Source organism: Nannobrachium achirus (assembly GCF_963921795.1).
Source record: "Nannobrachium achirus genome assembly, chromosome: 20".
Lineage (NCBI taxonomy): Eukaryota > Metazoa > Chordata > Actinopteri > Myctophiformes > Myctophidae > Nannobrachium > Nannobrachium achirus.
This window is the reverse complement of record NC_137827.1, coordinates 31,817,112-31,838,838: the sequence shown is the minus strand read 5'-3', so window position 1 is coordinate 31,838,838 and position 21,727 is coordinate 31,817,112. Positions and strand designations below refer to the sequence as shown.

Below are 21,727 nucleotides of genomic sequence, written 5' to 3'. Positions count from 1 at the left end.
AAGATTCCAGGAAGCTTATCATTACATATTTACAGGAGGAGACCTCATTTTCCTAATTCCAAACTGTTATAACTCCTCAACATTTCAGTGGATTTCTGTATATGGCACTCCGATTACTTCCTGGAGAATCTTTGACATATCTGTCCAATGCATCTCCATCTGGTGCTTGGCGGCGGCTCACGTCACACTCCAGCTTCGGTCTCTATCTTGCCACCCAGAAATTCGGCTCAAGTCTGGCCGCAAACCACCGAACTGCAGTCAGGTTACCCTAAAGGTTCAACTGATTTGAACATAGCAAAACTATCATGTCCTTCTGTCAGTGGGACACCTGGCTATAGCAAATTAACTTGAAATCTGAGTCTAGGGTTTGGTTACACTTTTTCAGCCAGCACTTCTTTTGAGGCAACTGATGCCACCAACACGGCAATACTTCAATTCAACCGAAATACCCCCTGTTAATAGCTCTGGGTGAGAGGGTCCTCTACCAACTACTAGTAAGCCTGTTATATAACTCCTGAGAGCCATCAGTGGTTTGGGCCAGTCTCTAGCTGCTGTGGGGCTGTGGTCCTGGTACCATGGGAAGGTACCTGAAGATGACGTTCTCCAAGTCAAAGGGGTACTCTATGATGCCCGTGGTGGGAACACGGACCCTCAGCACGTCCTGCTGGGTGGGAACGTACCCCTCCGCAGTCACGCGGTCAATATCGCTAAGGTAACTGGAGAACACATGCACAATGCAGGGTAACGTTGAGATTGATGAAATGTAGGCTTTACATTTACTCACGCTCTGGAGACTCGCATGCAAACACAAACATATATACTGTAGTCAATCTTAGACATATAACAATAACATGAAGACACACAAACATGCGGCCTACACATCACACATTAACATGCATGAGTGCATGCTGCACAGTGCACACACAGCAATTAGAAAAACATTACACTGTAATACATCAAAACAACAACCAGGGGCAGCGTGTTGGAGTGGAGCACTTCAAATGACCCTGGGCATTTAGCCTGGACCAGCACCTTGGATCTACTAGGAAGCAACAGACCTGGGGTTAAAGATATTTTTATGATTAATTCTTCGTATTTGTTTTAACTTGCCTATACCAACAGGTGAGTGTGTTTTTTTTTTTTTTTTGTATTCAGAGACTGTAAATTTCCCAATCACAAAAGGGTAGAATATTTGATTTCTGGTGCTTGTAATTATTACTGTTGCAAACCCCACCAATAAAAAGACAAAATAAACAGTATTTGCAAATGCTACAGGACAGAGGTCTGTCCAGTATGGCTGCGCACATTTCGATCCTTGAGAGAGATCAGAATCATATTTAGGAGCTGCTGGTACCTGTCAAAAACACACTCTGGCTTTGATATCCATGAGCCAAATTGCCACACTTTCCCTGCTGCCTGAGATTGAACAAAGGAACATCACAACTTCTTAACCATTTGCATGTTTATAATATATAAAACGTTTATGATTATCCTAGTGACTTAATGATTTACTCTCTGCTAAATTAGTCTCTGGCATGATTTTGTGCATCATGTCCAGGCTATTAATGTGCCACACTTAAGATACGGTCACTTCCAACAAAGTGGTACATTAGCTAAATCTGATTGCCATGTACATGTGGACACTACATTGGAGAAGTCCTAATGGCACGTTTATGATAAAAGTATGCCGCAGCTAAGTCAGAGGCAAGACAGTGGCCTGTGAGTCACTGTTCTGCTTTCAATTAGCTACGAGTGTTAAATGGGTGAGAGAGCATGCACTCTGCATGCACTCTCAGGCTCCACCTCTCCCCATTTATTCTCCCATCAGCTCAGCTCTCAGGGGCCCCGGCGTCACATTGCACTGATAATTCCAATGAATATTTGACTTGTCAGTACAACGGTCATCAGTGCAATTCAAATAAGAAGCACTGATGGTATAAATTATCACTGTACACATTTTTGTTAGGCGATTAACAGCAGTCACAACTTTCATGCATTTAGTGGATGCTCTTATCAGAGTAGATTTAGAAGGCCTTCACTACTTGGGGGATCAAACCTGCAACCTTTAGGTTACAGGAGAACCCATCTAAGCCACTATACTACGTTTTGAGTACTCTATCAGACAATCACTTAGGTAGGTAACAAGAAGAAAATCCCCTGTCACAGCAAGGGAATTCACGGCATTGTTGTCACTCCTGAAACCGAACATATGACACTGTTCACAACCCCCATACATATAGATGCAGCATCACCAAGCCAGCCAAGCAGACCCCAACTATTTCACTATGAAATCTGGTTCTCCTTGAGAACACTTCGGTCTCCTTGACATATATTACATTACATCCGCATGCACACCCAATTTCACTGAGACGATTTATATGCACATAGACACTCATGCACCCCAACTGCTGTCCCACACATACAAAAACTGTGCATCAGTCCTGTAGACAAAAGACATCTACCCACACTCAAGACTGCATTTATCAGATGTTGAAACACTCACATACATACAGCATGCATCAGTCTCCCCGCACACACACAGACATACTATTTGGTGGAGTCGGAGAGCTGGTACTCCCTACGGCGGTCGTAGGCCTCCTGTATACCCGGGTCAGCCCACAGCGTCTTGATGGCTGTGATGTAGGGCTGGTCGAAGCCATTGATCTTCTCAATGTCCACCTCTTTCACCAGCATGGCATTAGACTGAGGACAATAGGGATGGAAAGAGGGAGCAAGTGAGGTAGAGAGGGAGGGACAGAAGAGGAAAGCATGGACAGGGGAGAGGAATGAGGGAGATAGGGGAGAGAAATGGAGAAAGAGTTTAAAGGGGGGGTTCATCCACTGTGTGTCTATTTTCAGTTATTTTTCAATGATGTGCATCCGTTTAATCAGATGGGGCTGATAAAGTGTTTCCCTCTGCCAGATTCGTATCTGTTTTGATAGACAGAAAGCGAAACAGATGGATACATCACATCTTTATCAACCGATTCAGGCAATAAAACAGAATGTGGTTCTCAAGCATTCCTCATTCAGAAAAGCAGTGAGAGCCCGGAGGAGGCTGTAGAGCCCAACCGATGCCAGATTTTTGTTTCAGTGCCGATACCAATTTTGGACCACCACCACTACCAACATTTTTCTTAAATAATATATTGTGTTTTAAAAGAACAGTTTTCAGGGTTCCCACACATTTTTACCAATGCATTGCCAAAACTTTATTTATATATTTAACCCAATTTCCAGGACTATATAACAATAATTTAGCACAATAACGAGTCGCTTACTCCTATGTGCAATGCAAAAATAAAGCGTGCGCGCAGCGAACTGACCGTGGCGTGCATACGGATCGCGCACGATGGCCCATGTCAAAAGGTATGAAAAGTAAAGAGTTAACAAAATCAATAACCAAAAACAATGCATAGCTATTTTTCCAGGACCTTCTAGGACCCTTGTTCAATTCCAAAACGTTTCTAGTACTGGAAAAATATTTTTCTAATTTCAAAATATTTCCAGGGATTTCATGACCATGGGAACCCTGAGTTTTGGACACACAACAGCAATGATATATAGCCTATATGGTTCTGTATCCGTATATCAGTCAGTATGAGCAGATTCCAATTGGCTACTATGAGCTATGACTGCCTAAAAGTCGGCTGAACTGGAGCTAGGGAGCGCTCCTTTTGCACCGCACAGAGGTGCCGGGTGGTCGAACCACCTAACCTCAGTAAAACTATGCCTAAACTTAAACCTAACCTCAGTAAAACTATGCCTAAACCTAACCTCAGTAAAACTATGCCTCAACCTAACCTCTGTAAAACTATGCCTCAACCTAACCCTAACCTCAGTAAAACTATGCCTAAACCTAACCCTAACCTCAGTAAAACTATGCCTAAACCTAACCTCAGTAAAACTAGGCCTAAACCTTACCCTACCTGCCGACGCTGGTGAAACAAGCGGCTCTGCCTGGAGCTGTGGTGTGATTCCAAATTGCGCGTCCAGGCACATACCACATATACAGTAGGCTAATGCAGCCTGACGACGTGTTGCTGGTTCGAGTCCTGATCCCGACGACCTTTGCTGCGTGTTACTCCCCATCTCTCTCTCCCCGTTTCCTATCTTCACTGACATACTATCAATAAAAAGGCAGAAAAGCCACACAAAATAATCCATCCTTTTAGAATTTCACAGGCCTGGGTAAGAAACCTGGCCTGGCAGGGATCTGTGCCTTTTGCCCACGGTGGCCAATTTGCCCTTATATCATACTTAAAGAGTGGGCATCACCACCCCAGACAGGTATGCTACTGGAGTCTGACGTTAACATTCAACATTCCGTTTTCATTTTCAGTGTGTCAAGCCAGGCTCTCACCCGGTTCTGTTCGTATTTATAGGGGATCTTGAGGGTCTCTGTGGCGCGGATCATGGACTGCATGGAGGTGAAAATGTTCTGGTAGACGAGCCGGATAAAGCCTCTCTTGTCCTCGTCTGTGTAGCCCGTTCCATGGATGATCCTCATCTGCTTGATGAACGTGCTCTTCCCGCTCTCTCCCGTACCTGAGGACACACATTAAGAACATACAGTTAAGACAGGGAGTGTCAGAATTTCAGAAATACATATCTTTTGCCACAAAACAGAGCTGGGGACATGATTGGAAGATATACCCGAGCCAAGGGAGAACTGATGGGTTTCCACACAGAGAATCTAGACGGCTGAGAAGTCAGACAAAGAAACCATGTAGCGAGTTGGACAGATAAGATAGCTGTACAAAAGGAGAACACAGGACAGCAGGAACATAACTGAAAGAATGCAAAAAAAAAAAAAAAACAAAAAAAACAGTAGTTTTATTTTTACTGTGGGAGAACAGTACATAATGTGTCCATCAAGGACATTCAGGCCTAAGGAGGAGATGAAGGGGGGAGAGAAAGCAGGGGAGAGGGGGAGTGTTTGTCTGGCTGACAGAATGATGTGGAATTTGGGGAGGACATCTCGATTTGAGGAAGATTGACGTTCATAAAAACTCCTATTTTGAGCACAATTGCCTCTCTGGAAAGTGAGTATGTTCACGCACTGCAATGGACGGAGGTACAGTGTGACTAACTGCACTGAAAGTATTGGGATACTTGTCAACACCAGCATGATGTATTGATGTAGCCTGGAAACCAGACAAAATATGTCAGTGCAAAAAAGATTTGGTCTGGCCCGCTCGGTCGGGATTGGATTTCGCTGCCCTCTCTTGTAAATGCAGGTTCCACACAGAGATTCCAGACCAACATCCAAGTAGTGATATTAGTCTGGCCATGCTAGGCTCAGCATGATAACAAGCTCTTATCAAGCTCTTATCTGGTTGGGATTCTACGTGATAGGAAAGGCAATGTCCAAGCTCCTTGATGATTAACATGAGTAATAATTAATGCTGACACATTGAGGTAGGAAGGCCTAGAATTATTGAATGCTTTAACTATTGAAAAATAGCAGATATACAAGCTCACAGCGCGGCACCGAGTGCCGCGAGCTTGTAGATCTGCTATTTTTTTTAAATCGTGAAAATTTTTATTTTGACCCGATTCTATAAGTGTCTTTTGAATCCTTCTAAGGTTTTTTTTAAAAAACCTATGTTTCTATGTCAGCAATCTGACCCCCCATCTAAAAATATTGTATCAGGGACCCCCCAGAACAAAATATTTTAGTTACAAATGTTCACGTTAAAAATGAGATATTCAAATATTTGCAAACATTTTCATGATTTTTCAAAAATAGCAGATCTACAAGCTTGTATATCTGCTATTTTTCAATAGTTAAAGCAGTCAATCATTCTAGGCCTAAATGGGTTAAGAGTGTAATGGGACAATCTGCAGCATCCAAGTATGACTACCAGTATGTTTGTAGGTTGGTCAGTCAATCCAACTTTACTTGCTAACCAGATAGCTTGCAACTACTGGCTGAATTACCATTAACTTTGCACCTAAGATAAAGATATCTTGTAAATTAAATAGATAACAGAATGAATCCTACTGATATTTAGAGCTGGGCAATTAACCAAAAATATAGCTACATAGTTAATTATTATATTGAATAATCGAAAAGCAGAGATCTTTTTTATGTTTGTAATTCTTGTACAGTATATCAGCGAGTCTACACAACAAATTCTCAATATCTTTTTATAATCAACTAAATCGATTAGTCTGATAAACCACTTAAGATCTGTATTACACTTTGTTGTACAATGGTGGCATCTGACGTTCATAATAGCTGGTCTGAGAGCTTATAAGCTGCCTTTTTTCAGTTTATTTATGTGAAAAATAAGTGTGAAATAATCGTGATAGTGATGTGAAGTCATATTGCCCACTAATGCCCAGCCCGGTTACCTCCATGGCGTTTCAAAGTTTTCTTCCTTTAACCAAAATTTCCAGTTGAGTCTAAGGAGGTGCCTCTCTTGGGGCTGTTCAAACTTGTCCATAAGTAAGGTAGGAAACCCAGCGCATCCCCTCCTTCAAATAGCCCCTGTACTGATGACAATCCTTTGCCCCCCAAAAAGCAAGGTTAATATGTTGCCCATTTAGTTAATAGTCAACAATGATATGTTATTGGATAAGTTGCACCACAGTACAGTACACTGGGGATTTACTAGATGCAGGCTGCCTTGCCCTAAAGGTAACATGAAGGATTTCCGTTATTCATCCATTAGTCACCCTCTCTTCTTTCCTCCAGGTCCTTATTGGGACCACCACATGACGTCTAACTTGTGTTTCCAGACTGAAAAGAATAGAAACCAGTACTGTGGGAAGACTGGTTATGTGTAAGTTTAATGTTCAAGATACTGTATATCATGGAGTGGTTGGCAGATTGAAGGAGTACAAAGGTGCAACAACTTGAACAACTGAACATATGTAGATTAACTGATCATCATAATATCAAGAGGGATTTAGTGCAGAGCTCGAGTAGCGCTAATGACAGGGCAGGACTACATTAAAAGAAGATGACAAGCAGTGAACATTACTGATGATTATGACAATAGAAATGTCTCCTTACTACCTATGGTTATAGACTAAAAATATATTAAGCAGCCTGGTAGATCAACACCATTTGGAGGAGGACAAAAAATTACTATTTTCATCACTGCATGTTCAAACTCCAAACCCTAATAAATGGCTTCAGGGCCAGCCCTAGCTGCATGCATGTCACTTGTCTTTTCTGTCCACATTTTCCTTGTCCCCCCCAAAAAGCATATGAAAAAACAAAACAAAAAAAATCAAAAAATAAATAGCCTTAGTTACGGTTGTGATATTAAGCTAATGCTAATCCACAATCGAGTAATGAACACCTCCCACCCCATTTTAATCATGGCATCATTTAGATCTACAGTGTTTGCTGAATAAATCCCAACTTGCTGAGGTGGCTGGCGGGCCTAACCCACATTTCACGCCACCCATTTCTGCCTGGCATGCCTGGAAACACCTCCCTCAAGCCAAAAATCTGCTCCCGTTTACAGACCTCTTCACGTTGTTACACCAAATCAAATGGACTCCAACACAGATCCATAATATCTATAAACAGAGAGGGAAAGATGGGCAGGACAAAGAAAGACAGACACACACACCACCTACATTCAAGGTTTTTGAAGAGCAGCCATATTACCATAGCAACCCCTCCCCTCCTCCGTCTCCCTCTCTTTTCATTCCTGTGCCCCCATCCCTTCTCATCCACCCTTCCTCTTCCACTTTCCTAGCGGATAGTAAATATAACTGCAGGCCCCTCAGGCTGGCTCTGTGCTCTTCATCTCTCGCTATAACACAGAGAAGAACGGCCCTCTCTCCCCAGAGCTGCCAGTGAGTGAGTGAGTGAGTGAGTGAGTGAGTGAGTGAGTGAGTGAGTGAGTGAGTGAGTGAGTGAGTGAGTGAGTGAGTGAGTGAGTGAGTGAGTGAGTGAGTGAGTGAGAGAGAGAGAGACAGACAGACAGACAGACAGACAGACAGACAGACAGACAGACAGACAGACAGACAGACAGACAGACAGACAGACAGACAGACAGACAGACAGACAGACAGACAGAGAGCAAGAGACAAAAAATTAGGAAGAGGCTGATCTAAGGTCAAGAGCAGGGGTTCCACTTCCAACAACCAATTATTGGAGAGAGAGAGAGCACATAGACTTTCCTACTTTCCTTTTACATTGTAAGCATTTAAATTAATTTAGCTGATTCTATCAAGAACAACTTACAACAAGTGCACCTGTAATCAACTTAAATCCCAAGAATTGTGATCATTATTCAATGCCAAGGCAATATCCGGATCCTGGAAGTAAGAGAATAAGTGCCAGCCAGGGCAAGAAAGAGGACAATATTCAAGGAAGGAGACTTTTCTTTCACTTTGTTCCCCAACAATCTGTCTGCCCATAGTGCCAATGTAGAGCTGGCCCGCTACAACATCTCTTACCACAAATGTCACATTTGGACACAACTGAACCAAGATACACCTACTGAATTAGTCTGACCTTTAAACCAGTGGTTCGCAACCTGAGGGTCGGGACCCCCAGGACGCCAAATTATTTTGGGGGGTCCCCAGACGATAACTTAATGTGCAACATTGTTTTCTCACTCAACAGTAAACAAACCAGCATAACGTTTAAGTCTATATAGAGGGTTTATGCACATTTCTAAAGTGACAATTTAAGGACTTTTTAATACCTCTTAAATTACAAATTAACTCTTTGAGCGCCAGCGCCCTCTAGGGGCCAAGGAATGCCAGCGCATCTCTCATAGGCGAGCGCTTTAGCTTCCAGGACTTCAGCTTCCAGGACCTGACGTGCTCACGTTCCTGCACGGCATGGAAATGTCCCGGATGAAGATGCTAACAGAATGGCTATTCCCATTTTGTCATCTAAAAGATCATTTTTGGGCGATTTCGCCGTAAATAAACCTCGCGCCGCTTTCCTAAAACACAAAAAAGAGATATAAGCCTTTAAAGATGCGGCCTTTCATTGGATTAGGCGGAGATTGGCGATTGCGTTCGCAAATTACGGCCGGCCGGGACGTTGTTAGCTTTCGGCTAGTAGCTACAAAAATCAAGCCAGGCTTCAGAAGGCCTCTTATCATTTTATTCATTTAATTAAATAAAGCCGAACTACTTCGGGATCGGCACACTCGTGTACTCATCGGAAGCGGCGCCGAACATCGGGTGAACATTGGGGAGCTCAAAAATGTATTTTAAACCATTTTTAATGGAATATATCGTCGGACAGAGTAGAATGGCTAGCTGGCTAGCGGCTAGCGAGCCAGGACCACCCACGACTCTACAAGCAGCTCGGGGTAAGTGAATTAATAAAAAAAAGATTGTATTGGATTGAAATAAAGCCGAACTAGTTCGGGATCGGCACCAGATGAGTTAAACACACATTCTGTGCCACCTATTTGGTGACACTAGATGGAGCCACTGTTGGGTTTTTCATAGATTTGCCCTATTTCAACGCCCACAGGAAGTGATGTTGATGACGACACTTCCTTCCATACGTCTTTTTTACTTTTATTTTTTCACTCTGAGGTGAAACATTGCTACCGCGAGCATCCTCCACTTAGATAGAGCCCCGTAAAAAAAGCGTTACGGGCCGATCGCCGCGATCTGGAGATTAAATATGAGAAAACGCTGTTTATCTGCGAGGGCTAGACTGGGAAGCAATGAAGCGGGCGCGGCTTAATGACGCCACCATCGCCCAAAGCAACATGGGAAATTAAGTTCCTGCTCACCAGCGGGTACAGTAGACAGCGATATGATATAAAATATTAAGTACAATAATAATAATAATAAGTACAATATCCGAACATACTCCTCAATGGCATAGAACCGCCAATTAATCAATATCCGAACATACTCCTCAATGGAATGTGTTAAACATTGGCCAAATTGTCAAATATTAGAGGCAGAAATTGTGAAAACAGCCAGAAATTGTGAAAACAGCCAAATATAGATCTGCTGTTTTCACAATATAACCGTGTTATACAAAGTGCTCGTCAAGGTGGGGGGTCCCCAGTTAAAATGTGATTATTTTGGGGGTCACAGCTTGAAAACCACACATTTGCCACGTTTTCTTTTTTTGTGAAGGATGGTAGTGGAGGTGTACTGTAAAAGCATCACAGTGAGCACTGAAACCTACCACAGTCCACATATTATTATACTAAAAATAAATAAAACAACCTGCAAATTGTCTTGCCAACAATAGCAGGAGTAAAGTGGAGGAGCAGAGCGTATTATTTGTGCTGAGGAGTAGGCCTTGCCCTGTCACAATTACTTAATTGTCCAATTGCAATTATTTGAGATATCGCAATTGTTTTTGCATTATAGTCACAATCAACAAAGCTTACGAGTCACTTGTATAAAATTAATATGTAAATATTTATATTATTTATTTATAATATTTATTTATATTTACGTTTTGTCATATCTGCCCTGTGCCGGTGCCATGGCATTGGTCCCAAGGTTCATTAGTTCGAAGGTTTATTAGTCCGAATTTGTTAAGAATACTATGCCTAACTCTAACCCTAACCCTAACCTTAACCTCAGTAACACTAACTTAATTCAGACTAATGAACCTTCGGACTAATGAACCTTCGGACTTATGGGCATTCCCCCCCCTGGGCATACTTCTGATAACGAAGCCTAAAAGGCAAAAAGAAATTGAACTGTTCCAATGTTCAATGCCAAACACACAATTATATCGTTAATCGCAATTATTTGAGTGACAGTTAATCGGCAACTTAAATGTATAACGGTGACAGCCCTACGGAGGAGCTGCTGTGTGTCGGTGGCAGCGGGCTGCCTGGGCAAGAGAGATGGACCGCTCGCTCCCAACTAAAATGTCTGATTTATTTCTCGTGACCCTGTCACAAGATCCACTCTTCTCCCTCTCCCCTACTGTCGCCCCCCACCCCCACAATACAGCACACTACCAGCCTCTGTCTTGCTTTCCTCCTCCTGCCTTCCATCTACCCCCTCCCCACAACCACTAACCCCCCCCCCCCCCCTCCCCATCCTGATTCACGAGCCTAAGCCACAATCACTAAAACCAATGATACCAATGCCATTAGCGATTCTGCTTATTGGTCCGATTCTTTATCGAATCCCTTAGTCATTCCTGAATCCTGATACATTTTCAGTGGAGAAAGAGTTGGCCAACACAGGTTTTCAACTATTTTAACTGAGCCTGAACACAGCGTAGAAATAGTAAAAAATGCATGTCTAACAACATTTGTGAACATGATCAAAATAAATGACAGCGCTCATCTTTTCTTTTCAACAGTGTAGACACAGTGTGATTGTTTTGCAATGAGCAACTGTCATACAAACATGCTGGCACTGATTAAAGGGATATTCAGGAATTCGCATTCATTCAAATAAAAATAAAATGTGTACATTTTCCACTAATGCACCTGACTATAATGTGCGCTGACCATATAAGGACTTCCACCCTATCCCCTGTTACGAGCATAGCTCGCTCGAATTTTTCCCGTTCGCCACAAAGATCTCCACCAATCAGGATAGAGTATGGCCTCAGTGCGCGTTCTAGTCTGTTCCTCTGCGCGTCCACCCTTAGTGAGGCGCGGGTGCACAGTTCCTCCATTCTGTAAACAGTGCCACTGGAGTCCTGTACGTTACATTCCGCGGCCGTTTTAACTGCTTTAACTTGCTATTTTAATTTACTCTTTCTATTTCAAGTCTCTGCTTGTATGTTTACTTTATTTCGCGTTCTTTTTTTATCGATTAGTGTCTCACAGTTTAACTTTTTACAAAGGGAAGAGTTTCAGGAAGTTGAATGTGGACAACAGGCTGAGAGATGCTGAACAAAGAAAGGAGGTAAATAAGAAATATTTTATAATTGTCAGAGTGCAACAATCTATTTCCTAAGTAAACGTTTGTTAGGTGGGTTTGTCACATTGGGATCTTTGAAGGGTTTTGGGCTATATATCTTGTAAAAAGTTTCGTTTTAAAGTTAGACACATTGTGGGTGAATCCGCCCTAAAAACAATACATTGATCTAATAAACAGGGGCCATTAAATGAGACATATGTCTTGTCTATAACTTAAATGATTTCAATGTCCACACAAAGGACAAATACAAATAGACTTATACTTGTAAGTTACTTCAGCACATAGCTTCAGCCATGAATAAACATGAACATAAACGTGAGTCACAACATACGGCTGACGTAAAACACATCTACAGAACTAATTTTAGCATCGCAAGGTACATTCACAACATAGCCCATATTATCAAGTCATCCTATATTTTATACCTCTATGATATCAACACCGCATGTGTTAGACCCACGCTTGTTATTCCAGAAAGATCTGAACGTTATTCTGTTGGTTTATATATTAGAGCATTATATAAAAGATGAATTGTTGTCCCAGTGGTGTTGTTGTGATGTTTGGAGGGGGTCGCTCAACACCTAGCTACTTACAGGTATATTGATATGCATAGGTAGGCTACTGTATATGCTTGTTTCTTTGTTCAAACATCCTGTTGTGATACTAAAGCCTTAGCGAGGTGCGAATTGGGGGGGTTTGCATGTCAATGCATACAAGTCTAACTCTGTCTGGACCCTGAAGGGTTTATTTGGTTCCATTTGTACACTGTCAGATATTAAGGGAGACCTTGAAATCTAAAACTTTGAGAAACACTGCACTAGGCCATTAGATCAATGTATTGTACTGTACTGTTTTATGTCAAATTGTAAAATTTACTTTTGTGTCAATATTTTAGTCTGGTTACTACCATAACCAATCTCACCAATTCAAATGTACTTCTACATGCAATACTTTCTAGTTTCTACATAAGAGATATACCGATTCTGCAAATCTAATCTAAGCATCATCTCCTTTATTTCTATACAGGCAGGGACCCCAATTTGATGTCTTAAGAAGAGCAGCTGTACATCCGATCACACTACAATTATGACACCAATAAACGTTGAACATTTGAAAAATATTTATATATAATGAGGCAATCTATACACACAAATATGGTAGGCTATTCTACAGTCTGGAAGATGCAAGACTCCACTCCCCATTTTCACCTGCAAACCGTTACCTAAATAAACAAGTTGTCAACCTGAAACTTTTTTTTTCTTTTTTTTTTATTACAAATGCCAGAAATGTTATGCAGCTAAACGATATGATATTGCATTTAAATGGGGTTTCATACCAAAATGCTTTAGTGTATGAAACAATACAATATAGCGTTTTCACAATGTTTACAACTTCCCATCATTGTCATTTGACAATGATGGGAACATTGAAACATTTGAAACATTTACCATTGACTAGATCAAAATGAAATCGAGACATTACAGTTTGTGTATATCAAAGCATCATTTTATTAATCATGTTTAGATCATGTCAGTTATGTCAGTCTTTCATGCAGATGATTAGTGATGGTAACGACTGCTCAGAAAATAAAAGCCTTTTAGTTAGCATATATGCTTTCTTGTTGTGCTCTTCACGAGCGAAGATCAATCCAGATCAACAGTAACAGCGATGATGAAACAAGGTACCTGTATGAAAAAAAGGGTAAAGAATGATTAGATTACCAGTCATAAAAAATGCCTCAGTCTATTGAATACTGCAGTGTTATTCATTTATCGTTAGACCCGCAGCATAGATCATTTAGCAGCTCCAAAGTTATTAATCCAGATACAGGGTCGTCGTCATGTTGGCTTGTGTGGACATACTGTGTCAAATTATTTTTTTTGCCCCAGACATAATTTGACCAGACAGTATTATTATATAAATCAGTATCATACATATTCTAAAGCTGGAGAAGTAGGCCCGATACTCAGTAATTGTGTCTTATGATCAAAATGAGAACATTATAATGGTGTAATAAAAAAATAAACATTTCCAAAGCTGTAAGGCCAGTAAGATGACTATAACACGGCCGCATGCCAAGCGATACGGTAGCGTTAGTTAAATGTAATTGTCACATGTCTAAATATGTTTGCATTTGTAAATAAAGATGACTTTTTATTTCACTTACCGATTGGAATGTGTAGAGCTTAATCGATCCATGCTGTATAGAGTAAAGATGTTAGTTTGTTTGTTTCAGTTTGTTTACATCTGGGCGCCATTACAGGAAACTGCTGGGCAAAGCGCGTTCTTGTGATGGGGCAAAACGCTCCTCTCCCGCGCCCTCTGCTGGAGAGGAGCCACATTTTCATTAAACCTGAATATTCCTTTAAAGCTGAAGGAATTGATAAGTCGATTCTTGAGACTCTGTGATTCCAATTCTCTTAACCATTATGGTTCTCAAACCCCATCCCTAGTAGTCACAGAAACCCTCCACCCCACTTGTCTCCTCACACTCTCCTCCATCCCCAACAGCCCCAACACCCTGCAACACTATTCTTATCCACCTATCTGTCAAGAATTTTGGATATTCATAACTAGAATATCCATTCTTTTTCTAGTGATGACCTACAAAAAGGAGGTCAATCTTTTAATAGTCACACACTATTTGGGCCCTAACGCTTTCCTCTCTGGCTAACAGCGAGAGAAAGATGGAGAAAGAAAAGAAGATAAAAAGAATGGAGAGGTAGAGACAGAGACAGAGAAAAGACAACCGTGACAAAGACAGATGACGGCGAGGAGAGCGCCAGAGATGACAGAGAAAAGAAGACAGCGATAAAGAATAGACAGCGGGCTCAGATGCCTTCAAAGCAACAGTGCTGGGTAACACCGCCCACATGCTAACATTGGGTACTATATCGACCCAAACGAAGAAAAAACAACAGAATGGGCTGGAAGGTTGGCAAAAGCCACTGTATAATCATGCAAACTAAAAAAATATAGTATACACACACACACACCCCTATCAAAATCTCTTGTTTATTTAAATCCATTCTAAGACCACTGTTGTTCTCCATATATGTATATAATCTTTGTGATAACCCAAAAGCTGGGTTCCATTTTTATGCAGATATCTATTGCTCATCCTCTAAAGTGATACAAACCCTTGAATTCCTGCAGTCTCCTTTTTGTTTTGATCATTAACATTTAACTCACTTTAAGTTGGTGTTAAATGGAGACAAATCCCAACTATGCACTTTTAAATTTCATCAAACCACGGTGTCATGCAAAAATAGAGAAATAGCTGATCTACAAGCTCACAAGATATTTGGCACAATGGAAAGAAACAGGAAGGAGTTTATTACAAAATGAGAGTTCAGATAAAATGATGATTATAATACTTTTCTGTATCAAATTAAAGAATGGGTCAGGTTATATGATCAATGTATTCTCTGTCGTCGACAGTATCGTACATCAAATCATTCGTGTAACGTTAATTTCTGTAGGCTTTTTGGTGAAACCAGTGGTACTTATCTGGTCATTACAGCCATTCCCACAAGTCAGTTTAGGCTTTTTGGTGAAAAGAGTGGTACTTATCTGGTCATTACAGCCATTCCCACAAGTCAGTTTGAAATTAAACCGGAAGCACTGTCCCAAAACAAAAACAGCATGGTTTGAGCTGTGGGATGCGGACATTCCACTTCCACCAGATCAGAAACATCCAAGTTCTACAGTAACATTTTACTGTTTACAACTTTACTGCTAAAGTCCAATTTCGGTAGTATGACATGCATACGTGCGTGCTTGGAGTGAACAAGTAAACTCAAAACATAAAGAGCAATAAAAATAAAAATAGATTCACCTGTCACACATCTGAACAAATTTGTAGTTGTCTCGCGATGCATCAGTAGAGGTTAGTGAGGTGGGAAAGTCTGCTTTCAGACAGATTTGAACCAAGATTGATGCCTTTGCATGGACCCCAATTCATGTAGGCAGAGCCACTGGGATGCCTCCAAGATGACGGCTGAAGTTCTTCACCTGTAGGCCTAGCCTCTATTGCCCGGCGTGTGGCGATACGGTTGGACCCAGATTTCCATATTAGCATGTGTGCGACTGTGCGTGGCGTGCGTACAGTATATAGGCTATTATATAGACAGACATTGAATATATATTATAGCTGTCCAAGTTAACGCATTAATGAGTCAACGCAAAATCCTTTTAACGCCGTCAATGTTTTTAACGCGCGAATAACGCAGTGAATTTTGGAGCCTCGGTGCGCTCCATAGTATAGAGAGTGAGGAAGCGAATGCACTGACAACAGTCAGTGCGAGATGCGGCCATGGATGCGGCTAGCAGCAGGGCTAGTAGTACAAGACTGACAAAACGGCGGAGATATTTGCAGCAGACAACCACAATCACAACTACAACTATTACCGCGTTGTGCACAGTGCACGGCCGAGAACAGCGTGCGGCGGCAGACAGCGCGAGCCCCAGACACACATGCTCCCAAAAACAGGCATTGTGCCACACATCTCCTCCAACGAGCCATCACAGTGTCTCCAGAGACTACATCATAACATAACAGCTGGGTTTCTCATAGTGAACTAGAAGCAGTGCTCTTCCGAGCACAGGTCTCCACCAGGCCACACAAATCGGCCTGTTATAGCGCCACCATGAGGCTGATTTAAAAAATGTGGGGCAGAGGTTCTGAATTAGCATCCAGGGAGTGTGTGTGCTCAGTTTGGCAGCGATCGGGCCAACGGCGCCGGAGATTAGCTGGTAACAACCAGGCCACACAAATCGGCCTGTTATAGCGCCACCATGAGGCTGATTTGAAAAATGTGGGGCAGAGGTTCTAGATTGGCATCCAGGGAGTAGGGTTGTTCGATATGGCCAAAAAATAAAATCTCGATTATTTTCTCTGAAATCCCGATTTTCGATTTCGATTTTTTGTTAAAAGAATAATACATTGTTTCAACTATTTTGTTTTCATTTAAAAAATGCAAGGAAATTATTATTTTTTTCATTATTGTTTCATTTTTTGATTTTTTTTATATAGCCAAATAGCAAAATGCAATAAAACAATAAGGGTATTAATAATAATAACTTTAGTTGTGCAACAATCACATACAACTTAGCGTCCTTAGTGTTTCATTATCAATAGTGAGTGACAAAACAGCCAAAACAAGCCAGCTCTTGGAGGCTGGTGAGGCATTTTGGTAGGCATTTCGCCTACCAAAATGTAATTCCTGGCTACGCCCCTGCCCTGCACCACTCATGCACAGAGATGTTGACTGATTGTAAACGGAGGCGAAGCGCTTCGCTTCCCGACGCAAAATTAACACAGTGACAGAGACAGTAGGAGTAGACTACAGTCAGTAGGTGGGTAACACAGAATTAATAAGCTTCTTTCAAACTACAACAAGTAAGTACGTTTACCAGCTCAGCAGCGTTTTGTTCTGTTTGCTGCTTGAACTATCGCGAGTGAGCGCAGTGTGGTGAACTCTGCTCAGTCTGACGTGCGCTAAACGCGCATCAAAGAAATTACACATCAGATAGAAAGTAGTATTAATTTGGTGTCGGACCTTGTCGTCCTGCTTTAGGACGACGGGGCTGTGTACTTTGTGCGCGTGCAAGGCTCCAATGAGTAAGAATTTCCCTAATTAAAGTGAAAATCGATTTTACGATTTCCATTTTTTTAAATCTTCCAAAGGAAAAAAACCGGGTTACGATTAAAAATCGATTAATCGAACAACCCTACCAGGGAGTGTGTGTGCTCAGTTTGGCAGCGATCGGGCCAACGGTGACTGAGATTAGCTGTTCACAAACTGCGAGGACGCACGCACGGACGCACGGACGGACGGACGGAGGGGAAAACATACTCTCCCTCAGCCTTCGGCTGGTGGAGACAACTAGTAACACCAGTCCAGGGTGCCTCGTGCCTCAGAATACTTTGCAAATATTTAGAATTTATCAATAGCCTATTACTTCAGTTAAACCACTTTAGACCCTCTAATGCCTCCCTATGCTTGCTTTGTAAAACACCCCCGAGTTGCACTGTACTTCAGTTATTTTTCCATACACCAACTCTCTTCACCAAAAATAGCCGATCTACAAGTTCTTGTAGCATCTTGTAGTGAGCTTGTAGATCTGCTACTTTTGGTGATTATCCCCTTAGAATAGGGATGCTGGGGTTTGAGTGATTGAATGCCAACTTTGCCAAGTATAAACGTTTATTTATTTTAAATCTGTCCTAATGAAAAATTAAAGGGAGCCTCCGCAAACTCAAAAGTGTGCAAAATCATGTCCTTTATTTTCAGTTAAATAAAGTGCAAGCTTTTGGTCATAGACCTTCTAAAGGCATGCAGCACCTCACCTAAATCTATTGGCAGATGAGCGGTGGTCCTCCTTTCACTATTAATCTGTCCTAATGGAAGCAGATATTTTCTCAAGTTGTTATATGTTTGTTAGGCCTATTATGGACAGCATTTGTCATTATTCCAAAAATAATAAACATGCTGCATTTGCATAAAGCAAGTATTTGTCTACTACCATGTTGATGAGTATTAATATCTGTTTAAGGTAGATTTAGAACAGATACAAAATATGCGATTAATTTGCGATTAATCGCGTGATTAACTACAGACAATCATGCGATTAATCTGATTAAATCTTTTAATCGACTGACAGCCTTAATATATATCTAACTATTAATGTACTGAATGTCTGTCCTCCGTCTGACTGTCTGCCTGCTGGCATCACTGATACTAAACAGTGTCGCCACCATGGTAACAATGCCAACTGCCATCAACAAAGCCCAACTGACATCACTGACATCACTACAGTACCAAAATTTAGAGATGACATCACAGACTGGCCTGGACACAGGACACCATATATGGGCATAAAAGAGTGCCAGCCAGACATACAGCGGGTATTGCACAACTGGACATCAATGATGAGTGACTGTTCTGCCCATATATATTAGGGGTGCAACATCCATCCATCCATCTTCAACCGCTTATCCGGAATCGGGTCGCGGGGGTAACAGTTCCAACTGAGACCTCCAGATTTCCTTATCCTGAGCAACTTCCTCCACTCCCTCAGGGAGTATACCGAGGCGTTCTCAAGCCAGTTTGGAGATATAATCCCTCCATCTGTCTTTGGTCTGCCACGGGGTCTCCCCCCAGTGGGACGCGCATCAAGGACCTTCCTAGGAAGCCGCTCGGGGGGCATCCGTACTAGATGCCCCAACCACCTAAGCTGACTCCTTTCCAATTCCCCTGGAACCCCCTCAAGGACCCCTAGGGGTCCAAAAAGCCCACTCAGAGAACCACTACCCTGGAAGCAGGCATTGACACTATATACACATACACCCACACACACACGGCCAGGCAACCTGAAAGCAAACTTTACCTGCCCGAAAGGCCGGGGCAGGTGGGCAAGCCTTAGTGTCAATGCCTGCTTCCAGGGGAAACGCTGCTGTGCACAGGCCTAGCTTTGCCCTCTGGAATTGTTACATAGCAATTTTTGGTTCTGAATTTTAAGTGCTCATGATATGATTTCATATCAATATCACAACAATAGTGAAAATAGAAATAGAAATAATAGAAAATCTTTTCGAATTGTGTTTGGTTGATTCATTGATATAAGAAAGATTTTAATTGCCTCTCAATTATTGGTTCTAAATACCAGTTTGATATATTTTTGGTTAATTGCCCAGCTCTATCTGACAATGTACAAATGGTAAGGGTCCATTGGAGCTCCTGGGACTATCACTGAGCGTTCCAGGAGCAGCTACTGTACTCCTCCAAGCTTAGCTGGAGCTTACAACTAGTCCTGGGTCGGGAACACTGAGGATTTTATTGTATGGACGTTTTCTTAACAATGGTGTTTTTTGGTTCATCTGTTCTGTCTTGACACATTGCTAGTTTCATCTCCGTTACGCTAGCCTTCCTGTGCAAGGCTGCTTTTGTGGAGGCAGGGAAATCCTGAGGTGGGTATTTGCATCATTGTTAAACTGCATGCAAATACAACCGGTCCATTGGGATAAACTGTGCCAGCTTATCTCTGGGTTTATGACCGGCCCTTTCACCGCTCAGCCTTATTGGAACAGTTCAGCCAACATAAGGCAAATCAAATCTCAGCCCAGTGGCCAAAATGTATATGAACAGCTTTGGTAAAGTCTTAATCCAAGGGCAAACCCTTTTTGGCCTCTATCAGAGTACTTGGATCAGGCAGAAACGGGTCTTGCATACAGTTTGGGCCAGGCCTTTATCAAAACGTAGGGGGTTACCGCCGACACACAAAGTGACGAGTTTGAGCCAAGGCGGCCTTGAGCTACACAACACATACACACCAGCTGTCTACCCAACTGTGGACACACAAAGATCCTATGGTCTACCTCTAGGCATGGATGTTACCTCCACAGCAATGGCCCACTTCCCCCCACACACACACACACGCACGCACGCACGCACGCACGCAGAGTTAAGAGTAAGAGGAGACTTCAGACACACGCATACAGACACGTGCACATAAACACACAGGAGAGACTCTCTCTCAGTTCTATTTCGGCTCGTCAAGCGAACGTTGCTTGCCGTCTGTATCTGGGCAAAACGCACTGCTATGCGCTGGATGTCTCTCTGCATCTGTTGAGAGCACTGCTCAATGTGCGTGGGTGTGAGAGCTGGAAATTACATATACACTCTATACTGTATGCATGGCATGCACACCCTCACACACCCCCACACCCCCACACCCACACCCACACACACACACACACACACACCTTAATTTGACCACCTTAGCGTGGCTTTGTCTGTTCTGCAACGAGTATGCGCCGAGTGCTGCTCTGTTTGAGTGGGTGTGGGTGAGCAGCAAATCAAATACTGGCCTTACAACAGGGCTGGAGCCAGCAGCACAGTATCTTTATTCTTTAGTCTATGCTATGCTGATACCAACTAGGCAACAGCAGCTTTAAGGACAGTATGGTCATGTTTGCTTGTTGTTGCACTTTTCCTTATAATGCAATGTTTGAGATTTGCTCATCAGCATCACATTTTATTTTCATACACACTTGGCCTAAAAAATGCCATCCCGATTAATCTCTGGCGACTACGTTTATTTACTTATCCGTATCCCCCGTTCCCTGCTCTTTTTAATCTCTTTACATGGCTCATATGCGCATTGTGGCTGGACTGCGTCCAGAATATGTAGAATTTAGATCACAATGCGAGCCCTGCTACTTCCATATGTGGTTCTGAAGATACGCTCACAATGTGTCTGTGCAGCAATAACTTTTGTGCATCTGCCCGTTGCACGCACTTAATGCTTCTTGGTGATCGGATGATTTAAAAAATAATAGCCAAACGGATGATAAAAACAAGCATAACAAAGTGACCACACCTAACGAGCATGAATAAGAACAGGGGGGATTGGAAATGTTTTGGGGGGACATCCATATTTCTGGGCAAGCATGTCATAATAGGCGAAGATTCTGCAAAGATAGCCAAGGATTTGGTGAAATTTGCAGATCTAGAAGCCCAGAGCTTGCACAAATTATGTAGAGTTTAAGGGGTTATGTTAAGAACATAAGTGTGGACTTTTGTTGGGCACTCAGAGGAATTGGTAGGAGAAAACAGGAACAAACTACTTACTGTAAGTAGAGAGAAGGCTGGGTATAATGTTGGTGAAACAGAAAGTCTATGGCGGTAACATAGCATAATAGAAAGCGTCTATGTCCCCAGTCCTGTCTGGGGACCAGGGTAGCGGCAGTATGTGGGACAGTCACCATGTAGCCTCATTCACCCCCATTTCTCCAGAGAGACACAAATGACCCCATTTAGGGATGTGAGAAAGAGAGTATGTGTGTGTGTTCTTGTTCATAGGCTGACGT

At 42.2% G+C, this 21,727-nt stretch overlaps 1 pseudogene across 1 annotated transcript in view; it reads right to left on the bottom strand.

The window, feature by feature from the left end:
- Positions 1–21,727, bottom strand: part of LOC308306383 (guanine nucleotide-binding protein G(q) subunit alpha-like) — a 42,136-nt pseudogene that overhangs the window by 12,167 nt on the left and 8,242 nt on the right. The window contains exons 2-3 of the transcript XR_013963382.1: positions 4,364–4,548; positions 2,549–2,703 (exon numbers count right to left, since the gene is read on the bottom strand). The product of XR_013963382.1 is annotated as a guanine nucleotide-binding protein G(q) subunit alpha-like (transcript). The remainder of the gene's footprint in view (positions 1–2,548; positions 2,704–4,363; positions 4,549–21,727) is intronic.